This window comes from Aulonocara stuartgranti (assembly GCF_965226115.1).
Source record: "Aulonocara stuartgranti genome assembly, chromosome: 22".
NCBI classification, from domain to species: Eukaryota; Metazoa; Chordata; class Actinopteri; order Cichliformes; family Cichlidae; genus Aulonocara; species Aulonocara stuartgranti.
The window spans coordinates 38,446,223-38,453,722 of NC_138957.1; the positions used below are offsets into that span (position 1 = coordinate 38,446,223).

The 7,500-nt window shown below is 45.6% G+C and overlaps 1 protein-coding gene across 4 annotated transcripts in view; it reads right to left on the reverse strand.

Annotated features, from left to right (window-relative positions):
- The window catches only part of cdc42se1 (CDC42 small effector 1), a 20,165-nt gene that overhangs the window by 9,102 nt on the left and 3,563 nt on the right, over positions 1-7,500 (reverse strand). For 2 of the 4 annotated variants that reach the window (XM_082521885.1, XM_082521886.1), the window contains exon 2: positions 1-36. This exon is cut by the window's left edge and continues 333 nt beyond it. The exons of the other annotated variants lie outside the window; for them this stretch is intronic. The gene's annotated coding sequence lies outside the window, so the exon portion shown is untranslated. The remainder of the gene's footprint in view (positions 37-7,500) is intronic. 4 annotated transcript variants of the gene reach the window in all.

The following is a 7,500-nucleotide window of genomic DNA, read 5'->3' on the forward strand; positions in this document are numbered from 1 at the left end:
GTGTGGAGAGTTCAAAGCTGCACGTTCATGCACGATCTGTGGAGAGAGAAACGTTGATCTAATTAAATGACTACTATCATCATCACAGCTTTAACAGCTGGAAGTTCACAGTTTCCACCTTCACTTTACACCTAGCAACAAATTTATATCCAGCCTGCTTTATTTTGAAAATCCTATATGGATAGATTAAGTTAATAGAAACACCTGGACCGTGCTGGCTGTCAGACACCATCTGATTTATTTGTAGTTTTTAAAAAAATCTAAAAGTTTCACAAATATTGTCAGTTTGATTAAAACACAGTAACTAATCATGCTGAAAATACCCAAGAGTTGCACTTCAGTTATTAATGCTTACATAAAGGCTCTCCGAGCTCTGCAGGTTCAAACATGAACGGCTGACACTCTCAGCCAGCTTACAGCCTTCACATTTATTCTGCTGTGATTTCCTGTGAACTCTCACATGTCCTTACAGCAGCACCAATGCAGGGAAGCAACAGCAGATTTACACACAGCGATGAAATGACTGCGAGCCCAACATCTGAGACCCAAAAACCACAGAAAATTCCCCCAAACGTCCCCACATGGCAGGGAAACAGGAACGCAGTGAGACACCCAGCTACGTGGGAACCCTCAGAGACGTCAACAAGGCAAACACATCGAGCATGACTAAACACTGGGTGTGTCCAAACACACAGTTCTGCTGTGTGTGTGTGTTTCTGGGCGTTCTTCTCAAGCTGATCCTGAAACTTGACTCCAGCTGTTGATTAAATCACACAGTTCTGACCTTTGACCCCTCAGGTGGGACATTTAATAAGCGCTGCAGATCAGTGGAGACCGACGCTGAGGGAGCGCTCGTGCACTTTTATAATATATATTCTGACTTCTTACACACAGAACATGAAACAAATAAATGATTTCTACTTCATTTTTAGAGAATCTAGAAAAGTGTGGAAGCACTGTCAACACATCTATGCTGCAGCGAGCTCTGCGTGCTGGTTTTTAAGATTAATAAGACGTGTAAGCTCCTCCCACACCTTTCATGTGTGAGCTCATGAGCAGCACAGGCGTGAAACGCTGTTTTTACGTGGGCATGCGGCCCGATTCCACGCAGGACTGAATCGAGCGTCTGCTCTGGACTCGGTCCAGCACATTTCAGCAGACGATAAGGGAAGAATGTGGAGGCCAGGAACATGTAGCTTCACGCTCCACATCCACCCTGATCAGCAGCCAGGAATTCAGCCTGCGGCTACGACTCCTGACGGAGGCCCAGAGAGGATGTCCTGCGCTCTGCTCTGTCAATCGAATCATCCTCTGTCACCTGACCTGCAGGATCAGAGCAATCACCTGAAGTTCAGCCTTCAGGTTGAACTCACTGTAATTCAGCTGTGAGCCGATGACCTGACGCGCTACATTTCCCTGTTAGGAGCTGCACTCAGACCTCTAGTAGGGCTGCCACGATTATGTCGTCTATTAAAATCGTCGTCGACTAATTTACGTCGTTTGAAGCTTTGTAAGATCCCAAAAGCCGCAGGAATAAGTAGCAGGATTTAAGAGTGCAATAACGGACTGAAACAGAAGATGGCAGCACTGCATGTACAAGGATGCCAGCTGCCGTTAAACCCCGAAGAAGAAGAAGAAGCTGTGTCCAAATTCAGGGACTGCATCCTTTGAAGGCCTCATCTGTAGGCCGATTAAGTTACAGCGACACGGCAAAGACTGTCCAAATTCGAAGACTGCCCCATACGTGGCCAAAAAAATGCGTCCTTCATTTCCCCAGATTTGAAGGATGGGTCAGGTGTATACTTCGTGGCCCAACCTATCCCAGAATTCATAGCGCCCAGTTTCCAACAATGGCGGCAGCTAGTTAGTTTTAATATTACTCTTATTATTCTTTCTGGGTCACAAAATAAACGTTTAACATATGTTCAGGCGAGAATGTAGCTGTGTAAACCTCAAATATCTGCTCAGTTTATCAAGACACCACATATTTTCAAAAGCGCTCCGACGTTTTCGGAGACGTCTGTTACCCACTAGCTCGATAGCTAGCCGGGGGCTAGGCTCACTAGAGCCGTGAGAACACCGGACTCCCGGCAAATCGTTTTCAAAACCACCGCCGTCTTTCGCTACTGAGGTTAAACATGATATATGAGTCACTTAGATAACTTAAAATGTTATTGTTTGGCTTTTTTTTTGTGTTTTATTTGTTCCTGAGTAAATCGGTTTGGCTGAGATTAAAGTTATAGTTTTTACACAGCTGAATAAACATCAAGCAGACAGCTGATTATCAGAAGTGTGAGATGCTCGAGAATTTACTCCGGTGTCCTGTTATATTTTAGATAGCAAGGAGTTTATTAAACTTCACCGAAACAATCTGCAAATTTCATTAAAATTGAATAAACTATCATCTTGTCTTTATTTTTAGTTAGCACAGACCTTAAACACTTAAAGCTGTAAGCTAATGATAGTTATATGAGAGCAGATGCTGCTGGTGCAATAAGCTGTACGTTTTACGTCCAATGGATGATGATCTGATTAGTCGACTAATCGCAAAAATAATCAGTGACTAGTCGACTATCAAAGTAATCGTTTGTGGCAGCCTTAACTCTGGATTGTTATGAGCTGGGAGAAAAACACAACTACAGCTGCTTTTTTTGTCACGTGTGACGTCTAAACACGTCGCTGAACCGAGGCGAACGTTTGGGTTTCTGTCAATGAATGATGTGAAGTCGACAGCTTCATCCTGGGAAGTCTTATTCTTGTGCCTAAAATCAGAAGTCAGGCCTTTTCCTGCAGGAGTGATGTGAGCGGCGGAAAATGTGTAAACTGTGCGTTTGTGTTTGCTAGCAGGAGATCTGTCACGCCAACGCGAGGAGGAGGAACAGACTCTTCCTCCCTCGTCTGGCTGCAGGTGGTACGGGCCGGTCTGATTATAGGAAGTGAAACGAGTCTGTTTAACGAGTGTGCGAGGAAGTTTAAGGTGGAAGTGAACCAGAGATTTCATCTTTATCTGACATCAGGACAGTTTCATCTGTGAAAACACCAGAAACTAACCCGCAGACATCATGTGATTACCATCGTCGTCACAGCTGACCACCTGATGTGACATCAGCTGAGCGTTCATGAGCCAGGAGGCCGAATCAGCTGAAACAACAACAACAACAACGGCCCGTTTGTCTGTGTGGGACGACGGCCTGCAGGTCACATGACTGCACTTTAGTCAGCTGACGGAGGAAGGCCTTTATTTAAACTCATCTGCTGAATGACCTCTGACCTTCATCAGCTTCTGCTTTTTCATCAGTAGAAGATTTTTTTAGACTTGTGTTTAGTTAATGTGACATTTTGACTGAACAATCTGCTGTAAACATCGTGCTGGACCTTTCTGCTTGAACTCCACAGAGAAGCTTCACAATCATCCCCCTGTTTCTGAACCTGCGTTTCAGCCTCTGAAACGAGCTCATTCAGCTCCTGTCTCTTTAAGATCTCCCTAGAGGCCCGTCTGATTGGCCATCTCCTGGAAGCTTGCTGAAGGGCAGCACCCAGAGCATGTGGCTGGAGCACATGCTCACTGTTTTCTGATAACGTACGATGACACAGAAAGGTGTGACATGCTGACATCACAACAGCGCTCAGCCTAACAGGGGTTATTTTCACACAGTAGACTCAGCATTGGACGCAAACCACAGCTAAACATACACGCTGGTCCTGAGCGAGTGTGGCTGACCCTGCCTGCAGTCTAACACTAACAGATGTTGGTCTTCTTTCTTTACCGTCATCCAGTCATTTCAGTCGTGCTTCTCCAACACGCTGACGACACACGACTCCATACTTCAGGTAAATTCTTAGATAACAGGCAGATTGAAGTGCTTTATTTTCTGCTTTCACTTCCTCCTTTCTAAACTGAGACACTGGCTTCCTGCTGATGCTTATCTCAGCTGATAAGAAGAAAAAACACGGTGCAGAGGAAGGTGACCGTTTACACCGCTACGACAAAAACAGGGAAATAAATCAACGAGTCTGTTTGGAAACTAAAGTGAAAGTGATTCAGCACCACAAACACACCTGTGACACACCTGTGTGATCACGACAACATCACTCACACGTTTCAGTCCATGAAGAGCATAAAGGTGTCTGTAAGGTCAGAAAGCGCGCACACACACACACTGACACCTTTATGAAGTAATTGAGGGATTTTAAAGACACCTCTGTGCTGAACTGGGACCCAACAGAGTACCTTCAGTACTGCAGTAATATGGTCACATGTCCATCTACTCCTAATGAGCTGCTGATGGTTTGGAGACTCCTGCAAACTGAGCATGGCAACAGTCTAACCTAGTTAATGTAAAAGGCCGACTTCTCAGTTTCAGAGAAGACTCTTATACAGAGAGCAGCTCTGGTATTGACTCTGCAATAGTCGGCCTCATCACTGATGGGGACGACATGGAGTACAGAGGACTGACCCAAGACTGGTGCCAGCAGAACTACCTCCAGATCAACACTAATAAAACCAAGGAGCTGGTGGTAGACTTCCACAGGCACAAACATCCTCCACTGCAACCACTGAACATCCAAGGTATGGACATTGAGGCTGTGGACAGCTACAGGTACCTTGGTGTTCATCTGAACAACAAACTGGACTGGACTGATAATTCAGACGCCCTCTACAGGAAAGGGCAGAGGAGGCTGTACCTGCTGTGGAGACTCAGGTCGTTTGGAGTGAAGGGCCCACTCCTGAAGACCTTCTATGACTCTGTGGTGGTCTCAGCTATCTTTTATGGTGTGGTCTGCTGGGGCAGCAGCATCTCAGCCCGGGACAGGAAGAGACTGAACAGGCTGATCCACAGGATGCCCTCTGGACCCAGTGGAGGTGGTGAGTGACAGGAGAATGGCGGCTAAGCTGTCATCCCTGATGGACAACATCTCCCACCCCATGCAGGAGACTGTGACAGCACTGAGCAGCTCCTTCAGTGGGAGACTGCGGCACCCACGGTGTGGGACGGAGAGATTTCGCAGGTCTTTCCTCCCCACTGCTGTCAGACTCCACAACAAAGACTTTAACTGAACAAACACACACATCCACACATGTGCAATAACACTAAGTGCAATACTCTTTTCTGGCATCGTTGTATTTTTACTCAGTTATATATAGCATTTGTATTCTATTGTTATCCTATTGTATATTTTATTCTATTTTATTCTACTGTATATAGTATCTTATTCTGTACAGCTGTGTACTGTATTTATTCTTATTATATTCTAATTTTTGCTTCATAACTTTTGCACTGTCCACTTCCTGCTGTGACAAAACAAATTTCCCACGTGTGGGACTAATAAAGGTGATCTTATCTTCATCATCTGTATCGACGGCTGAGCTCAGCGATGATGCTGAGCGTCCTGACTCGTGCGCTGGAGTTCAGACAAACTGTTCAATTCTAATCCCACAGGTCACGTGAACAGATGCTCGCTCAGAGGAAAATGATGAGAGTAAGTGTGTATCATCGACATATGAACGGTGGGATGTATCATGATTCTTTCTGACAGTACTAATGCGAGCGTGTAAAGCTTTCACAGTAATGGGCCAGGACAAACCTGAGAAACCACAGAACTTTTTGTTAGTGCACATCTATGACTACTGCATGAAACATGAACACTTTGTCCCTATGATAAGAGCCAATCAGTCCTTATTACGAGGAGCTCAAAGGTTCATTCATCTGTTTGTAAAAACAGTTTTCAACTGTTTCACTGAGAAAAGAAGGATCACAGAGTCCGAATGGATCCAGGTGAATCCAGCACGTTTCAGACAAACAGACTAATAATAAAGCGTCTGCACTGATTTCATCACATAACCATGTTTTAATGAAACGCTGCTCGTTACTCCACATTCACGCTGACGACGTGTTGTTATGTAGATGATGAGATCTTCACAGTGACGAACTTTATTCTGAAATTGTTCCACAGTTTGTGTCACGTTAATCAATGAACCTGATTGGCTGGAGTTCTACTTTTCCAGCTTTTTGGTTTCCTGTCTCAAATTTTTGAGATCATCAAATTCAACACGAGCTCCTTTGCCTCTTGAAATAGTAAAAAGCAAAATCAAACCTTACACATTAAACATGAGTTTTCTGAGTTCTACTGTAAAGAAAACATATTTACGCAGCCAGCTCTGGTGGGGTTGTCTTACTTTGGACAAATAACACGTGTAAAAGTATGGATTACATCCACAATAATACTTTCACTCAAACCAAGAGAACAGCATTAATGGATCAGAATGTTGAGGTGCAGCGGCATGAAAGCCAGCATCCACCTGAGGAGGAACATGAACGCGTGTGAATTTTACATCGATTCTTCTTAGACAGCACGTGTGCTCGAGTGAAGGCGGCAACATGTTGTTTCAACAATACAACTCTGTGGCTGCTTTCACACCGTTCATACCACGGCGAGCGGCTTCAGGTCTGAATCACAGCAACACCGCTCGACCGACGTCTTCGTCTTCAACCTTCACACCGGCGCATTCGTTGTCGACCTTCACACCAGCGTCTTCGTCGTCCGGAGAGCAAAGCGTGAGCCACTCTGCCGTGTCTACTTTAAATCATTCAATGAAAAATAAAAGTGTCCAGATTCACATCCCTCAGCCACGTCTGTGGTGAGCCGTCGCTTCACATCAAACCAGATGTTTCTTACAGATGTTCATCCTACCGAGGTTTCAGCAGCTACAAAGAGTCGGTCATTAGAAGCTAAAGTTGGGTTGATTTGAAATCTCAGACATCAAACATGCTCTGTGTGCGATTATCGAGTGAAAGTGATAAATGATGCTAATCGCGAGCCTGACAAGGCTGCATTCCTCTCCCTGTAAGCAGCTGATGCTTATCAGCCAGTTCCACCTTTAATGTGACGAAGAGTTCAAAGACATTTTAAAGGAGGCACAACAAGAAGAACTAGTAAAAAACACTCGGTCTCGTATCGACCGACCGTCAGTTACACAACCTCTGAGCAGGATGTCGGTGTCCCAACACGTCCAGAGGAACAAGTCAGGTCAGCGTGCAGTCACGGTAATGTCAGAGGAGTGTTACGGGAACGTCACGTTAACCTCTTCAGCCCCGAGTGTAAAACACAAACAGCTCCAGATTTGATCACTGCAGATTCCTGAGCCTACAAACCAACTGTGACGACCAGGATAGCGCTCTGAGCCGTTCACCCATTCCTGTCCTCGCAAACAGAGACGGTCAGAGGTCAGAGTCCAGCCACCACACACTGCCCCACGCCTCTGAATCACTTCCTGTTCCTCTGCAGGAAACACCCTACACTTACTGAGCCAGTTTTAAACAGACCTTCAGGCGTACAAAGTGTTCACACGTCAGCACGATTCAGTCCCCAAACATCTGCAGGAGAACGACCTCAGCGCTGGGAGCTGCCGTCACCAAGGTGACGGCTGACGATGCATCCTTGCCGCTCGATCCGACCCGTCTGCATTCAACGGGCCGACAGGTGACAGGTCCAGAATCA